Source organism: Hylobates moloch, unplaced genomic scaffold, assembly GCF_009828535.3.
Source record: "Hylobates moloch isolate HMO894 unplaced genomic scaffold, HMol_V3 SCAFFOLD_20, whole genome shotgun sequence".
In the NCBI taxonomy this organism is placed as follows: Eukaryota; Metazoa; Chordata; class Mammalia; order Primates; family Hylobatidae; genus Hylobates; species Hylobates moloch.
Window position 1 is genome coordinate 10381469 of NW_026652295.1, and position 17753 is coordinate 10399221.

The window sequence follows — 17753 nt, forward strand, 5'->3', positions numbered from 1 at the left end:
ATCCTGAGTTAATTTTTGTACATGGTGAGAGGTAGGAGTCCAGTTTCATTCTCCGACATATGGTTATCCAGTTTCTCCTGCACCATTTATTGAAGTAGGTGTCCTTTCCTTGGGGAGAACACTCTAAATAGGATGGTCAGGAAAGGCCCCTCTAAGCACATGATATCTAAATTGAGATACCAATGATGAAAACAAGCCAGCCATGAAGCCATGAGAAGATTTAGGGGAAATCCTTCCAGGAGGAGAAGATAGCAAATGGAAAAATCACACTTTGAGACAGAAAAATCAGGCTTCTTTGAGGAACAGGAAGGTAGCCAGTGTGTCTGGAAAGTGTGACTCATCAGGGATTGTAGTGAGGATGCAGACCAAATCCTATAGATAGAGATCCATGTGTTTGTTGGCACCATGGCCACTGGTCCCTGCTCTGTTGCTATGCCTTTGAGGACCTCAGTCCTAAGGAATCCAGGTCCTGGCAGAACATTTTTACGTGATGTTTACTGGTCAGCTGCAGTTATCCTAGTTTAAAAAATCTAATGGGGGCCATTACTTTGTACCCTTGTAGCCATTTGACTTTATCTTTCATCTTTTTGTTATGCTCACTTAACTGATCTTATTTATGCATTCTTGCACTTTACCATTTTGTCTTTCATAGATGATATTTTACTTAAATTGTCTTTGTTAACTTCTTTTTAAAATTTTTTTTAAATGTATTCATGGCAAGTAGCACAGGCATAAAGTGGGATAGTGTACTTCACAAGGAAGGCAGTCCCTCGGCATGACCTGCAATAGCCATCCCAATCCATACCACAGAGTGGCTGTTCCTTTCCCAGGTGTCCCCCTCCAAGATTAACCCCACACAGTAGTCCTCCAACCTATTTTTGTTGCAAACCTACTCTACAGCAAACTTGAAGCCTAGAATTCAACTGAGGAAGGAGAGAAAATGTTGATAAAAATCCAACCATTTAGTCTCAAGGAGGGCACACTGCTTGGACTCCCCCTTTTCCATTCCCCATTGTAAGTGTGATTGTGTGAGTGGGAGTGTGGGGGGGTGTGGCAGTGTGAAGCCACACATCCTCTTCTGCTAGAATTAGAGTAATGTAAATAAGAGACTAGACTAGCAACTCATAATTAATCATTTTGAAGTCTACGATTTTTTGGCCTGTAGTTAGGTTGATCTGTAACAAATGATTTTTACAACATTATTGTAAAGTTGGTTTTTTTTTTTAAAGATGGGATCTCCTTTTTTTTTTTTTTTGAGCCGGAGTCTTGCTCTGTCGCTCAGGCTGGAGTGCAGTGGTACGATCTCAGCTCACTGCAACCTCTGCCTCCCAGGTTCAAGTGATTCTCCTGCCTCAGCCTCCCAAATACTAGGATTACAGGCGCATGCCACCATGCCTGGCTGATTTTTGTATTTTAGTAGAGACAGGGTTTCACCATGTTGGCCGGGCTGGTCTCAAACTCCCGACCTCAAGGGATCTGCCTGCCTCGGCCTCCCAAAGTGCTGGGATTACAGGCGTGAGCCACCACACCTGGCCAAGATGGGATCTCCTTATGTTGCCCAGATGGGGTCCTGAACTCCTGGGCTCAAGGGATCCTCCTGCCTTAGCCTCCTGAGGAGCCGGGATTACAAGTTTGTGTTACCACAAATTATTTTCATTATTGTAAATTATTGAAGATGTTATTGTGAATGTAGTTGGTGATAAAATTTACATGGATGCACAAAATTTAATAGACTCTTCCCTTGACTTTGCTTCACCTTAGACTGATTGGTCCTGCATTTTCTTTCTATTGTCATCAAGAACAAAAGCCTTCAATATGAAAACCCTGTATGCCAACAAATAATCTACCCAAAAATTTTGTCAACTTCACCCTAAAGCAAGGAATTTAAATGTATTAAGAAGTCATCAGGTGGCTGGGCACAGTAGCTCATGCCTGTAATCCCAGCACTTTGGGAGGCTGAGGCAGGTGGATCACTCGAGATCAGGAGTTTGAGACCAGCCTGGCCAACATGGTGAAACACCTTCTCTACTAAAAATACAAAAAAATTAGCTGGGCGTGGTGGTATGTGCCTGTAATCCCAGCTACTTGGGAGGCTGAGGCACGAGAATCGCTTGAACCCGGGAGGCAGAGGTTGCAGTGAGCTGAGATCGCACCATTGCACTCCAGTCTGAGCGACAACAGCGAAATTCCGTCTCAAACAAAACAAACAAAAAAAGAAGTCATCAGGCTAACAAAAATAGCTAGAAAATATAGTCTTATTTAAACATAGCTAATGCAGTATTATATTTGTCCCAATTGGTATTAAATGAGGATACAAAATAAGAACAGTCTCAATGTAGTTAACATTTTATCTTTCCAGTAAATTGGTTGATTAACCTTGTAGAAGAAATAGAGATGAGGAGTCTCAGTGATACTCAAGAGTACAGGTCTCAATTATGTGCATTGTTACAACCTGAGCAAGTTCTTCAATGTCTAGGAAACAGAGACTAAAGCAGGGTGTCCAATCTTTTCATTTCCCTGGACCACATTGGTTTTGGGCCATACATAAAATATACTAACACTAATGATAGCTGATGAGCTAAAAAAAGAAAAATCACAAAATAATCCCATAATGTTTTAGGAAAGTTTACATTCAAAGCCATCCTGGGCTGCATGCGGCCCATGGGCCGCGGGTTGAACAAGCTTTGACTAAAGGCATCCTATAATTAGTGCAGAAGTCACGGCAGGCAGCCTCGGCTTATAACTTCATTCTGTAAGCTCAAATGTGATATTTACAGGTAGCTACTAGGTATCCAATAGAAGCCCAAAATTATGCTAGGTAACTTACAATAGTAGCTCATTTAATCCTCACAATAGTCCTGTGACTAGCCCAGGACTATTGGCCAAGATGGGATCTCCTTATGTTGTAGAGGTGAGGGACCCGAGGCTCAGAGACGTTCAGTAATGTACACAGGGTCACATGGTTAGGCAGTTGGAAAGTAGGACAGCCAGGATTCAACCTGAGGCCTGTTGGACTCTTTCCAGGACACCATGCTGTTTTGAAGAATCCTATCTTTAAGAATCTTTGTAGACTTGTCAGAGAAATTCAGTTTCTTCAGGTCATTTCTTCTTATTGAGGGTCAGTCACTTATATGACATGGGTCCACCATGACTCTAGGAGAGCTTCACAGTATTGGTAGAAGAGTAGGGTTGAAGCAAAATGTTATTCTCATTAAGGTTGTCATAGTGGCTTAAAGACAGCCTTCAGAGATCTGTAGGTTAATTTTGCAGTTACGGTGAAAGGGAAATTCTTCTGCATTGTTTGCCGAAGGAGTGGAAATACAAGTGTATGTCACTGGTCTTCCTTCAGCTATTAGTATTAAAGTCTAAAAGAGCAGATAAGGTGTGAGCCTTTCCAGTGATTTTATTTATTTTTCTTAATTATAGAACATTTCAAACATATACAAAAGAAGACAGAATAATAATGAATCCTAACGCATTCATCATCTATCTTAAAATTATCAACTCATGACCCATCTTGCTTTATCTATATCCTACCTATTTTCCCTCCATCTATTACTTTGAAGCAAACCTCAGATATAATAATTTATCTGTAAATAATTTAGTATGTATCTGTAAAGACAGGGATTTTTTTTAAAAAACACAATCACAATACCATTATAATACCTTAAAAATCAGATTTCTTAATGTCTTTAGAGACAATAAGTGTAGGCCAGGTGCGGTGGCTCACGCCAATAATCCCAGCACTTTAGGAGGCCAAGTCGGGCGGATCACCTGAGGTCAGGAGTTCGAGACCAGCCTGTCTAACATGGGGAAACCCTGTCTCTACTGAAAATACAAAAATTAAACAGGCATGGTAGTGGGCAGCTGTAATCCCAGCTACTCAGGAGGCTGAGACAGGAGAATTGCTTGAACCTGGGAGGCAGAGGTTGCAGTGAACCAAGACGGCACCACTGCACTCCAGCCCAGGCGACAGAGCAAGACTCCATCTCAAAACAAAAATAAAATAAAGTAAGTATACAACGCTCCAGTTAGGTTTATGTCTTTCTTTTTAACATTGCAGTTGCTTGATGTGTCTTTTAAGTCTCCTTTAATATCTACATCTATTCATCTCTTTTTCTTGTAATTTGTTTGTACTGTAGAATCTCCAATAGTCTGGATTTTGTTGATGGCATCCCCGCAATGGGAATGCCATAGCTTAACAAGTGCTCTGCATTCTGTATGTTTGTAAATCGGTAACTGGCTCTAGAGGTTTGATCGGATTCACGTGAGAATTTTTTTTTGGCAAAAATACTTCATACATTTGTGGTGTGCTTTTCTATCAGGAAGCACAAAATATCTGATTGTCCACTCTTCCTATGATGTTTAGGCATGCTCAATACTACATCCAGTGATTCATTAGGGGCTGAAAAACTGTGGTATTCCAGCTCTACATTCCTTTTTCATTTATTAGCTAGAATGCTTTAAAGAAAAATATCCCCCATATACTCTTTGGTTACCTAAGGGGTATAGTTTGTATAGAAAAGACAGGATAAATGCCGATTGTAAAATAAAGAGCTGGTTCATTAAACAACATAAAAATGCAGAGAACAGGCCGGGCGTGGTGGCTCACGCTTGTAATCCCAGCACTTTGGGAGGCCGAGGCGGGCGGATCACAAGGTCAGGAGATTGAGACCACAGTGAAACCCCGTCTCTACTAAAAAATACAAAAAATTAGCCGGGCGTGGTGGCGGGCACCTGTAGTCCCAGCTACTCGGAGAGGCTGAGGCACGAGAATGGCGTGAACCCGGGAGGCGGAGCTTGCAGTGAACCGAGATTGCGCCACTGCACTCCAGCCTGGGCGACAGAGCGAGACTATGTCTCAAAAAAAAAAAAAAAAAAGCAGAGAACAAGTTCAAAATTTAGATATGAGATAGGCAAAGAATAAACAGCATTTAGAAATACTGGTGCTAACTACCAAGATCAATAATGCCACGTTAACTGTTGTTGCCCAACATGTTTTTATATCATTTATGTTCTACCTGAAAATAGAGTGGCTCTTTCAAAGAATTTGTTTTATTTATATAAACTCTGAAAAGGAAAAAATTAACAGAAGGCTTTAACATGATTGATCCTTTTCAAGGGGATAGGTCAGAGTTCAGGAGAGTGAGTCATGAAGAATTTGTCTAAAATCTTGTTTGGTGACCTCATTGAACTAATTGGATGGAAAAGTACATGTAACAGTAATCTTGGGACAAAATATAGTTTATGTCCAATCCCTAACTAATTCTGTTAGAGGTAAACTTACAATTAATTCTATCAGTACTTCAGGTTAGTTCAGTATTTTACTTATAATGTTAATTTTGACTGCCTTTTTAGTTTCTGTCACACAGTAGACGTTTGGTAAATATTTGAGACAAACTGGCCTTTTGTTATTTACCCCATGCCACCTGAGGTTTCTGTGACATTCTAAAGAGAATTTTATCCAATTCAAAGCTCTTTGAAAAGTATATTATTTTATTAGATAATGGAAATATAGTCCCTGATTAAATGTCAATTTAATAATATATTTATGTAAACAATATTGTGAAACAAATATGGTCATTACCCTTTTGAGACCTGCACCATGCTAGCATTGTAAGATGTTTGCAGGCCTCCGCGATGACTCACATCTGTAATCCCAGCACTTTGGGAGGCCAAGACGGGCAGATCACCTGAGGTCAGGAGTTTGAGACCAGCCTGGCCAACATGGTGAAACCCCGTCTCTACTAAAAATACAAAAATTAGGTAGGCGTGGTGACAGGCACCTGTAATCCTAGCTACTTGGGAGGCTGAGGCAGGAGAATCACTCAAACTCAGGAGGTGGAGGCTGTGGTGAGTCACGATCTCGCCACTGTACTCGAGCCTGGGTGACAGAGTGAGACTCCATCTCAAAAACAAACAAACAAAAAAAAGATGTTTGCAAAAAACTTTGGACACACAGTTCTAGCTATCACAGAGATACAACACATATATAAAACACATTTAAATAACACAAAAATAAAAACAACAATCACATTTGTTAAGCACAGTGGCTGCTTTGGACCTTGTGTTTTGTAGGTTCTAATATTTTCTCCACGTTTCTGATAGTGACACTGAACATGGTACTAGCAGTGAAGAAACTGCTGCCTGACCAGTACCCACAGGGTCTGTTGAATTCCAGTAATAGCGACAATTCAGTGAGCTGGGAATTAATATCCAGGAAACTTACATATGTTGGAGCCTAAGATAAGGTTAGCTAGTAAGAGTGGGGCCAAGTATTACCAACGAAAGAAGATTTCACTTATTTGCATTTTTCTCTATTTTTTGTCCCTAAAAGGACACACACTTCAATTCATATGTACCTATCCTGATCATTCTTCCTGTAGTGAAATTGAATGAAGCTTGGTGATACTTCCAGTTGAGTTTGTGCTCACCTGCTCTTTTACATTAATATCTGCAGCTTTAAAAGGCAGTGCACCAAGCTGGATGCAGTGGCTCATGTCTGTAATCCCAGCTATTCAGGAGGGTGTGAGGCAGTGGGGGACCAGGTGGTGGCTAGAGCCAAGGAGTTCGACGCTGTTGTATGCTGTGATTGCGCCACTGCAGTCCAGCCTGGGCACCAGAACAAGGCCCTGACTCTAAAAATAAATTAATTATAGTAAAATAAAAGGCAATGCACCAATAGCTAGACATCATGGTGCAACAATTTGTAGTCCATCATTTCCAGTGAGCTGAAGTCACTAAATTCCTGAATTTGGATGCATAGACGTGATTAAAGACCTCACATTTAGAGGATGGCCTCTTTTACCATACAACTTTGGACTCACCCTGCTCCCACAACTCTCATCCCGCCTCCAGCCTCCAGCAAGTATTGCATAGCTTTGGACCTTGCTAAGTGAACTTCTGCTGGTGTTTACACATAGTTTTCTCATCCAGACAAATAGACTATCAACCAGACTGTATCTTGGAACTTTAGCATGCAGTCTCATAACAGTACTCAGAACATGCTTATAAATGCAAAGATCGGACCACCTCTGAATTTCTTAAACACTTTATTATTTATTTATTTATTTGAGACACAGTCTTGCCCTGTCGCCCAGGTTGGAGTGCAGTGGCATGATCTCAGTTCACTGCAACCTCCACCTCCCAGGTTCAAACAATTTTCCTGCCTCAGCCTCCCAAGTAGCTGGAATTACAGGTGCCCCACCACCACAACCAGCTAATTTTTAGTATTTTTATATTTATTTATTTATTTATTTTTTGAGATGGAGTTTTGCTCTGTCACCCAGGCTGGAGTGCAGTGGTGAGATCTCAGCTCACTGCAAGCTCCACCTCCCGGGTTCATGCCATTCTCCTGCCTTAGCCTCCCGAGTAGCTGGGACTACAGGCACCCGCCACTACGTCCAGCTGATTTTTTTGTATTTTTAATAGAGATGGGGTTTCACCATGTTAGCCAGGATGGTCTCAATCTCCTGACCTCGTGATCTGCCTACCTCAGCCTCCCAAAGTGCTGGGATTACAGGCGTGAGCCACCGCGCCCAGCCTTTTAGTATTGTTAGTAGAGATGGGGTTTCGCCATGTTGGCCAGGATGTTCTTGAACTCCTGACCTCAGGTGATCCACCCGCCTCAACCTCCCAAAGTGCTGGGATTACAGGTGAGAGTCGCTATGCCCAGCCAACGAACACTTTAAAGCAAACCGATAGCCTTTGGAACTGGCTGGGGAACAGGTCAATACCCTTTGTTCCACTTTAGGAAAAAGAAAAAATAAATAAATGGAAAGAAAACCCAATCCATGTTTTAATGGGACTATTCAAGATTCTTACTCTGCCAGAAGATAGGCTGAAAATTAAAATTTAAAATATGACACAATGGAAACCAAGTACATAATCTCAAAGGGCTGTAAGTGTCGTAAATCTTCAAGAAAAATAAATGTAAGAGCAACTTTTTTTTTTTTTTTGAGATGGAGTCTCGCTCTGTCACCTGGGCTGGAGTGCAGTGGCACGATCTCGGCTCACTGCAAGCTCCGCCTCCCGGGTTCACGCCATTCTCCTGCCTCAGCCTCATGAGTAGCTGAGACCACAGGTGCCCGCCACCACGCCCAGCTAATTTTTAGTAGAGATGGGGTTTCACCATGTTAGCCAGGATGGTCTTGATCTCCTGACCTCATGATCCACCCGCCTCGGCCTCCCAAAGTACTGGGATTACAAGCATGAGCCACTGTGTCCAGCCAAGAACAACTTTTAATACTTTCTACAAACCCAATACTACCTTCTGAGTAGCTGGAATTATGGGCATGAGCCACTGCACCCAACTTAGTGTTGACAAAGAGAACCAAGGAAATTAACTCTTAGCATTGAAACAAAGCACAAACTCATTCTGTAGCCAAGTTGTGGTATTTGAGTAATAATCTCAGACACATTTCCTTATTAAGGTCATTAATAGATATCTATCTATACCCTGAGTATTTGTCTGTTAGTATTATCTTGAACTCACTGATACTGAGTATCCACCGGAAGTCTGTTTGAGAGAGGAATTTTTTAATGGGGACTTCTCATTTTTGTAATCTTATCTACATAGGCTAAACCCATCCCTGCATTAAGCCAGGTCTTCAGAAAGCTTAGGACAGGGACCAAATCAAATTGACCCTTACTAAATTGTTTGACTCCACTGAACTTTGCACTATACTATCATTTTATATTAAGAAATACCATAAGAGGCCGGGCGCAGGGGCTCATGCCTGTAATCCCAGCACTGTGGGAGGCCAAGGAGGGCGGATCACAAGGTCAGGAGATCGAGACCATCCTGGCTAACACGGTGAAACCCTGTCTCTACTAAAAATACAAAAAAATCAGCCGGGCATGGTGGCAGGCGCCTGTAGTCCCAGCTACTCGGGACGCTGAAGCAGGAGAATGACGTGAACTAGGGAGGCGGAGCTTCTAGTGAGCCGAGATTGCACCACTGCACTCCAGCCAGGGCGACGGCGGGAGACTCCATCTCAAAAAAAAAAAAAAAAAAAAGAAGTCCATATAACTTATTTTTTATCTGACTTTACTATGTATGTTTGTAATGGAATAATTTTCACTTGCTCTAATTACTAGAGTAATCATCAAAATGGATTCTAAAAAGTTAATCAAGTAGTGGGGTACCTTTGGCAAGACCAAAACTCATTCATTAATTCATTTATTCAGCAGGTATTTTTGAACTCGTTTCATGTGTGTGGTATTTGCCACTAGCGTGTGTCTTCTTCAGCAAAGAATGTCTTCAAATTTTTGGCCCATTTGTTATTTTTTCTCTTTTTGAGGTTTGAGAGTTCTTCATATATTCTGCATAGAAGTCCTTTATCAGATATGCATGTTACAAACATTTTCTTCTAGTCTATGGCCTGTTTTTTCTTTGTCTTAACAAAGCCTTTCAAAGAAAAGTTCTTAGTTTTGATGTAGTTCAAGTTGGTATTTTTTAAATGAACTGTACTTTCTGTGTTGTATACAAGAAATACTTGCTTCCCAAGGTCACAAAGATTTTCTTCCTGTATTTTCTTCTAGAAATTTTGTAGCATTAGATATTACATTTATGTCTATATGATTCATTTTCAGTTAATTTTTGTATATGGTGTAAGTGATGGGTCAAAGTTCTTTTTTTTCTTTCTTTTGTATACAAGTGTTCAATTGTTATAGTACCATTTGTTGAAAAAACTAATTTTTTTCTTTTTTTTTTTTGAAACAGAATCTTGCTTTGTTGCTCAGAATGGAGTGCCATGGCGCAATCTCGGCTCACTGCAACCTCTGCCTCCGGGGTTCAAGTGATTCTCTTGCCTCAGCCTCCCGAGTAGCTGGGATTACAGGTATGCACCACCATGCCGGGCTAATTTTTGTATTTTCAGTAGAGACGGGGTTTTGCCATTTTGGCCAGGCTGATCTTCAACACCTGACCTCAGGTGATCCACCTGCTTCAGCAAGTCTATTATTTTTTAATTGCCTTTGTATCTTTGTCAAAAATTAGTTGACCATATATGTGTGGGTCTATCTCTAGACTTTCTATTCTGTTCCATTGATCTGTGTGTCTACCTTTTCACCAATACCACACTGTCTTGATTACTGTTTCTTTACGGTAAGTCTTAAAATCAAGTTTTGTAAATTTTCCACTTTTTCAAAACTGTTTTGGGGTATTCCAACTAATTTGCTTTCCCATATAAAGTTTAGAATCAACTTGTCAACATTCCACAAAAAATCCTAGAGAAAGTGTGGCTGAGATTGTGTTAAATCTGTAGGACAATTTAGGAAGAAGTGACATCTTCACAATATTGAGTTTTCCAATCTACAAACTGGTATATTTATCCATTGTTTAAATCTTTTTAGACTTCTTTCAGCACTGTTTTGTAATTCTAAGCATATCTTCCATAGATTTTGTTAAATTTTTACCTAAGTAGTTCATGGGTTTTGATGCTATTGTAAATGGTATTTTTAAAATTTCAATGTGTGGTTGTTGCTAGCATATAGAATTACAATGAATTTTTATATATTGACATTCTACCTTGTGATATTGCTAAACTTACTTATTCGTTCCAGAAGCTTTTTGGTAGATACTTGGAGATTTTCTACATAAACAATCAGGTCATGTGTGAATAGAGACGGTTGTTTTTCCTTTCCCATATGTATGCCTTTTTTTTCCCTTTCCTAACTCATTCAGCTGACTTGGGCCTCCAATACAATGTTGAATAGGAATAGTGAGAGCAGACATCGAATGCTTGTTCCTCATCTTAGGCAGAAAGCTTTGCCTTTCACTAGTCATTATGATGATGGTTGTAGGGTTGTGTTTGTTTTGTAGATGTCCTTTAGCAGGTCAAAGAAGTTCCCTTCTTTGGCCGGGCACGGTGTCTCACGCCTGTAATCCCAGCACTTTGGGACCCTGAGGTGGGTGGATCACCTGAGGTCAGGAGTTTCAGACCAGCCTGGCCAACATGATGAAACCTCATCTCTACTAAAGTTACAAAAAAATTAGCTGGGCGTGGTGGTGGGCGCCTGTAATCTCAGCTACTTGGGAGGCTGAGGCAGGAGAGTCGTTTTGAACCCAGGAGGCGGAGGTTGCAGTGAGCTGAGATCATACCATTGTACTCCAGCCTGGGTAAAAAGAGCAAAACTCCATCTCTGAAAAAAAAAAAAAAGAAAGAAATTCTCTTCTTTTTCTAGTTTGCCAAGAATTTTTTGTTGTTGTTATAAATGGATGTTAAATTTGGTCAAATGCCTTGACTGTGGTCTAGTAAGATAATCATACACTTTTTTTCTTATTTGGTTTGTGGATTTGGTAAATTTCATTGATTAAATTTTCCTGTAAGCATTTATTTTAGCTGCATTTCACACATTTTGACATGTTTTTATTTCATTTTTATTCAATTCATTTTCTATTTTCTCTGATTTCCTCTTTGACCCATGTGTTATTTAGAAGTGTGTCTTTTCATTTCTAAAATTTGGGGGTTTCCCAGATATCTCTTTGTGCAATAAAATATACTGTGTCTGTATTAAAAATGAAAGAAAGGACATTACTTGAGATGCTACAGACACTTAAAGGACAATAAGGGAATAGGATGAACAAATTTATGCCAGCAAATTTGACAATAAAATGGACAAACTATTTGAAAGACACAAATTACCAAAGCTCATTCAAAAAGAAATAAATGACCTGAATGGTTCTATGTCTATTAAAGAAATTGAATTCATACTTCACATTTTTCTAAGAAAGAAACTTCCGGCTCATATGATCTCAAATATATGTACTGCTAAATATTTTTTAAAGAAATAACGTGAATTCTATATAAACTCCTCCAGAAAATAGAAGAGGAGGGAGGACTATCCAACTCATTACTGAGGTCAGCTTTATCTCAATACCAAAATCAGACAAAGACATTATCAGAAAACCACAGAACAATGTTCTGTGTGTGCTTGAAAAGAATGTGTATTCTGCTGTTGTTGGGTGGAATGTTGGTTTCACCCAGTGTCAGCTAAGTCACACTTGTTCGTGTTATTTGGTCTTCTATATAATTAAGTTGCCTTCATCTTTAATCTCAGTACCTTCAAATAGTGTTATATGGCTTCTCATATGGCATAAGAAATTTACCACAGTATATTCCCAATTCTCCAGTTCTACCTTTTGTGCTATTGTTGGCATGCATTTTACTTTTTATATGCCATAATACTATATAATTCATTACTCTTATTTTTGCTTCAGATAATCAATTATCTTTAGAACAACTTAAAACAATTTTTTTTAAGATTTTACTTTCAGCTTAGCCATTTCTAGAGATCTGCATTTCTTTGTGTAGATCCAACTCTCTGCCTAGCAGCATATTCCTCTGTAGAATTTCCTTGACTATTTTTTGTAGTACAGGTCTCAGGTAATGAATTCTCTCAGTTTTTGTTTGTCTCATGTTTACATGAGATTTCAAACATTTTACCTGAGATAAATAAATTTCTAGAGATGAATGCCATTAATTCCCTTTCTCCCTGCAAGCACATCAAGAGGTAAAATCTACTTTCATTCCCCTTAAACTTGGGCTGATCTTGTGACTCACGGACGTTGCAGTGAGCCGAGATCGCACCGTTATACTCCAGCTGGGCAACAGAGTGAGATTCTGTCTCAAAAAAAAAAAAGAAGAGATTCATAAGTCTTCATTAGCTGATGGTATGGACTAGCAATATTAATTTTTCTACGTACATTCAACTAGTAGAGTTTCATGAAATACAGCTTACAACTTCTGTTCAGGTAATCTCACCAAGACTTCAGATATTCAGGATCTAGTAGCATTTTTATTCAGTGAAAACAAAATCTTTCCTTCTTCCTTGTTTTCCTTTTTTTAATATTCGTTCTTCATTCAAATTTCAAACTGTGTTGTATATTGTGGTAAAAGCGAGTAAATGCTGCTTCATCCTCAGTGGAAACTAAATCACTACTCTTTGGCTGCAAGCCTTTAGCTGGCGATGCACACAGATGGCCCCGGCATTGTTTCTGGGATTAGCAAGAAGAGACTCCCTTGTGAGATGGAATCAGAAGCCTGCCAGTCAGCCTTAGGAGAAAACAAAACTGGCTGAAATAATGTGTTCATTAAGGTGGCTATCCAGGAATTTTCAATGTTTTTATTTACTTCCTCTAGCTTTTTCTCAAAGAAGGTTTCAAGAGAAAGCTATTTATCAACCTAAGGAAGCCTGTGCTTCCGTGGCTCAGTCACTTGCACTTGTTTTATAGAATGATATGTTTTCCCTCAAGCTAGTAACTGAGATAGAGTAATGAAAAGAAAGATGACTTCCTGAAATACATACAAAAATAAAATATCTGCTTTCAGGCAATCTTTATTAAGGATATTTAAAATGTAATTATTGTACTTCAGGTGGAAAGGTAAAGTCTTTTGCTACTAATATTCATCATTATTCAGCTACTTATTTTGCCAGTTGCTGCAGTCTTGACTTCGCATAGCTAAGTGTGTTTCTGGACTTGTCCTAGGCCAAAGGAGAGTCTTGCCGCCTTGATGGAAGTTACACCACCCTTTTGTCCTGGTTATGCTCTTATCTGGTGACTGGTCATGTGAAGATAGAAAGGCCCAGCTCCCTATGCCACTTCTGGAGCACCCCATAGGACGGAATGAGTCACGCCCCCACTGGCCAGTCCTGCTTCCTCACTCCCTCACAGACATTGATCCCAAGAGCACTCCCCAGTAAATGTTCTCCGTTTCAGAGAACTGCTTCCCATAGGCAAACGGACCCACAACAATATATTCAGGAAGGTATTCCACCACAATTCATATGCTGAAACTCTAACTGCCATGGTGATGGTATTAGGAGGGTGGAGCCTTTGGGAGGTGATTTGATAATAAGGGCTCTGCCCTCATGATTGGGATTCATGTCCTTATAAAGAGACCCAACAGAGCTAAGCTCACTCCTTTTGCCATGTGAGAACTCAGCTAAAAGGTGCCATCTGTGAACTTGGAAATGGGCTCTCACCAGACACAGAATCTGAAGATGCTTGATTTTGGACTTCCCAATCTCCAGGACTATGAGAAGTAAATTTCTGTTGTTTGTAATCCACTCAATTTGTGGTATTTTGTTATAGCAGCCTGAACTAAGACACCAACTCAACAACTAACTTTGATTTATCTAAATCCCCCAGTTATTTCCTGTATTATTTAAAAATAGGAAATACTGTATTTCCTATATTATTCCAAGGCAAATCCCATATGCCATATTTTTATCTGTAAACATATCAGGATGTGCTGTATCTTTCAAAAGTAAGGACTCTTGCTTTTAAAAACCATAACTGCAATACCATTATTACACCTTTAAAAGTTTTTTTTTTTTTTTTTTTTTTTGAGACGGAGTCTCGCTCTGTCGCCCAGGCTGGAGTGCAGTGGCACGATCTTGGCTCACTGCAAACTCTGCCTCCCGGGTTCACGCCATTCTCCTGCCTCAGCCTCCCGAGTAGCTGGGACTACAGGCGCCTGCCACCATGCCCGGCTATTTTTTTGTATTTTTAGTAGAGACGGGGTTTCACCGTGTTATCCAGGATGGTATTGATCTCTTGGCTTCGTGATCCGTCCGCCTCGGTGTCCCAAAGTGCTGGGATTACAGGCGTGAGCCACCGCGCCCGGCCCTAAAAGTTAACAGTAATTCCCAATAACATCAAATAAAGTCAGCGTTTACTTAGTTTGAAACAGGATCTATATAAGGGCCTATAATTGTAATTGATTGATATGTCTCTTAATTTTCTTTTGATCTTTAGCTTCTTTTTTTCTCATCAGATATTTTTTAATCCGTATAATTTTCAACTTTTGTGATTACTGTGCTTGGATATACAGTCCCTTTTTGTATGAAACATAAGCTCAGTCTCAAGAGTTTATGGTAATACATGTGATACTAATAGTAGTTGCCTTTTGAGGCCTTTTTATGAACCAGGCACTCATAGTGCTTTGCGTATATTATCTCAGTTAATCTGCGTAACAACCCTCAGCCCCATTTTATAGATAGAAAAACTCTCCCATTTGAGACTTCCAGAGGTGAAAGTAATAAGAAACAGAGCTGAACCACGTCATTCTGACTCCAGAGTTCCTGTTCTCAACCTCTAGACACCACTGCCTGAGTAAACATATTAGAAGTTAATGCCATGCTGAGTGAGTGCTATGTTATTCTCGGTACTTCCATGGGTGTTTGAAATTCTTCCTAGGTTAACAACAACAAAAAAAAAATTGAATGCTGTCATAAAGTGGCCATGTAGTCAATCTAAATCAACAAACTTTCTGTGTACATGGAACTGGGTAGGAGCTGAGCAAAATCCATAGATAAATGATATTTGATCTCTGCCTTCCAGATGCTCACAGGCCAAAGGTTGGTGGCGGGAGACAGACAGATACAAAAGCAGATTGAATAAAAAGTGGGCTGCTGGGAGTCTATAGTAGAGCTGTATACAGAAAGTGATGGAGGTAGAAAGGTCATTCTAAATGGGGGTTTAGGGAAGGCATTGGAGAATGTGGGAGCTGCAAGGCCCTTCAATGATGAGAAGGATATTAGCAAAGTGTAGGTGGATGAGGATTGAAGATGATGAGTGTTAAAATGTGATACCACATTCTAAAGTTCCTTTGGGGCTTCTCTTTCTCCCAGTTGACTGCGTGGAAATGCACAAAGCATTCATTGAAGCTTTCTCCCCAACTCAGCAACTCGCGACATAGGCAGATAGGAACCAAACTCTGACTCGGCCTTCACTGCCTTTCCAGGCAGGATCCAGGTTGGGGCGCGATGTTAAGGTCATGTTGTCCACCTGTATTAGCTGCCATTATCTGTTTAGGTCAGGCAACTTGCCAGGTCTACCTTGGCAGGAAAGCCTCAGTTCCCAAGATAACCTGTTTTGTGCCTCTCTGATTACAACCTGACTGCAACCCTGCATTGTTCTTGGTGAGCAGTGAGCAGCGATCACTGCACGAGGTGACCAAACTCTGTGCTTAGTGGCAGATCCATCTGAGATTCCTTTTGGGTGTGCTAAGAAACAAAGCTCTCCTTTCTAGTACTTGGAGGGACTACTTACTTCATTTTACATCTTTATTAGAGAAACCTGCTTCTGTGGCTTTACGAGGCTAAGCAAAAAGGGTGTGCTAAGCAGCAAAGTTGTCATTTTCGTTTTGTCACCTGTCAGCAGCAGAAGCTCAGGCTGCCTGACCTTTTCCCAGGCCTAGTGTCTCCTACCTGCCTCCTCGCACATCTTGCAGTTATGTTCTCAGGAAAGTCAAGTAGGTTTAACATTAATCAAAGACAAACCTAAGTAGAGGAGTAAATCGACTACCCACTCCTCCCCTCCAAACAGTATATAGTAATGAATTCAAAAGCAAAGTATTTTCATTATCCATGCTAGCAACTCTTGTCACTAAGGATGAAAGTTGAGTTAATAATAACCCTACAGGCCCTGACTTCGAGGATATAAGGATAACGTATAAAACAATGTTGCTATATTTTTCCAATGAAATTTTTTTTAATTTTTACACTTATATGTTTTATTTTCTTCTTATCACATTTATAACATGTAATAGTTCTTAGTGCTATCCATTAAATAGTTCTGGTTTTCCTCCAAGATTCACAATAGTAGTATATTTCCTGAACTCTAGAACTTAGATGTGGGCATGTGATTTGCTGTATAGTTAAGACAGTGTGAGTGAAGGAAGTGGATGCCACCTCCAGACAAACTTTGGGAGCCAACACATGATTGCCTGTGCTTTGCTGTCCCTTTGCCACAGTAACTGGTGACTTTCTGGGTGACGGCTGCTCCTTCAGTCTGATTCACCTGGTAGATCCCCCAGCCAACTCTGTGATAGATATACAGCACGAGGTGGAGATCAACCCTGGATGTTTTAAGTGACTGAAACTTTGAGGTGGAATGTTACTGCAGCATTACCTAGCCTCATTTGACTGAAATATAGGGTTTTTAAAAAGGCTTCTAAGGATTAAAATGAGCCTCTATAACTTGAGAGGATTTTGTCTTGATGAGTGTGATAAAACACTCACCCTCTACAAATTGGAGGGACTAATGATAATTTTGTCCATCTTTCTAAAAAGGCTTATTTTCCAGTCCTTTGATGACTTACATTATATATCATAATATATAAATATTATGTATATAACACATAATATAGCCCCTTGTAACAAGTTTTTTCCCCAAAAAACATTAACTGAAAGTTTTACAAAGTTATTATAGCAAGCTAACTTGGAGGAAATTGCCCTTGTATTTAAGATTTAATACTAAAAATTTCACATTTGTAACTTTGGTTCTAAGACCTCCCATGCTCATAATCTACAAGACTGGCCCTTTTTGGTTAGATTTGCTGCAAGAACCTGACAATAAAGACTGAGCTGACAAATCTATTGAATAAATTTGTGCTAAGCTTCACTGTGTCAAATTTATATTTTAGCACCCTCTGCTGGAGAAACTATATACACTTCTGATAAATGCAGGTGATTTATGCCAATGTGATCATTCTGACTTGTGTCTTAAATATAGGATTTGGAGAATGTTATTTAAAATCTGTACTAAAAGAAGCCTATCCTTTAAGCAAATGGCCTTCTGACAAACTATCCATGCACCAGTGGTATTTGTCTCCTGCAGATCCCCTAGAAAGACATATACATGCACATATAGTCATTAATGTGTGTATAATTTACACATGGAAAAAGTAGAAATGGGCTTAATGAAAATGAGAAATCTGTAGGCCAGGCGCGGTGGCTCACGC

General features: G+C 39.9%; 1 long non-coding RNA gene across 2 annotated transcripts in view; it reads left to right on the plus strand.

Moving 5' to 3' along the window:
* Window positions 1–17753, plus strand: part of LOC116460168 (uncharacterized) — a 33436-nt gene that overhangs the window by 5981 nt on the left and 9702 nt on the right. The window contains exon 3 of one of the 2 annotated variants that reach the window (XR_009211391.1): window positions 9725–9842. The exons of the other annotated variant lie outside the window; for it this stretch is intronic. This is a non-coding gene — a long non-coding RNA (uncharacterized LOC116460168). The remainder of the gene's footprint in view (window positions 1–9724; window positions 9843–17753) is intronic. 2 annotated transcript variants of the gene reach the window in all.